Source organism: Corvus brachyrhynchos, unplaced genomic scaffold, assembly GCF_000691975.1.
Source record: "Corvus brachyrhynchos isolate BGI_N302 unplaced genomic scaffold, ASM69197v1 scaffold193, whole genome shotgun sequence".
Lineage (NCBI taxonomy): Eukaryota > Metazoa > Chordata > Aves > Passeriformes > Corvidae > Corvus > Corvus brachyrhynchos.
Genome location: NW_008237087.1, coordinates 389615 through 390832, shown reverse-complemented (window position 1 = coordinate 390832; position 1218 = coordinate 389615).

The following is a 1218-nucleotide window of genomic DNA, read 5'->3' as shown; positions in this document are numbered from 1 at the left end:
CGGTCGGCGGCGCCCCGGCACGGAATGGTGGCCCCCGCCCGCCCGCAGTGTTCACATTTCTGAGGGTGGAGGAGTCCGGGGGGGTCAGCGCTGCTGCAGGGGGCCAAACTGAGCCCCCGCCATCCCCCGGGACCCCTCAGGGTCTGCTCACCTGTGAGATCCCTGAGAAAACAGCTCTGGCCACGCCGGCCACCTCCAGCCCTGTACCAGCCGCCCAGGCCGCACACCAGTGGTGCACCCAGCAGTGCCCTGTGGGGAGGGGGTGTCAGGGACAGCTTGGGGACACCCAGGTGGCAGGAGGGGTGTCAGCGGTATTTAGGACCCCCCCAATAGCTCCACGCCAGCCCCAAGCCCTCCCACCCTCACCTGCCAGCCTCAGGAGGTCCCTCTGTGTCCGTGCTCTCCGGCTCTGGCCCCGCAGAGGCTCCTTCGGGGGGTTTCAGGGGGTCCCCCTCAGCGCTGCCCATCTCCTCCGAGGCCACAGCCCCATCGGCTGTGGGGAGAGGGGGGTGTCACCACCACAGGGGAAACAGGGACAGGCCCCCAAAGTCCTGCCCTGGCTCACCTGGTGCGGCCGCGTCCTTCTCCTCGCTGGGCGCCTTCTGTTCATCCATCCTGCCTCTGGCGTCCCTGGGGGGCCACAGCTGCAGGGGGGACATCGGTCAGCACCAGGGGTGATGATACCTTCCCTGGTGCCCCTGCAGCCCCCCATGACCCTCTACCCCCTAAGGGACAGGGCAGCCTCTTCCCGTCACTCTCCCCAAGGGAAGTTTGTGGGCTCTCAGACTGGGAATGTCCCCCAGGAGGAGGGGGTGGGTCCCTCCTCCCTGGAGGTCCAGGACACCCCCTGGCCTCACCCATCACCCTCTGCCCCTCAGGTCCCCCCCAAGTCCAGGCAGTGACACCCAAACACATCTGGGGCAACCAAGCCCCCAGGTGACCTCGATTAAACTGTGGGAGAAGTGGGGGGTCGGTGACCCCGGCTCTATCACACACCAGCACCCCATGGAGTCACCAGGACCCCCGAGGAGCCCTCATGACCCCCCCGGGAGCACACCCAGTGCCCCACACCTGAGGGATCTTTGGGGAGGATTTGGGGGTGCAGCAGAAAACGGGGTTCCCACCACCAGCAGCTGCCTGTGCCTCAATTTCCCCAGGCCCAGCACGAATCCTACACAGCACAGGGAGTCCCGATGGGAAGACTCACCCCAAAACTCA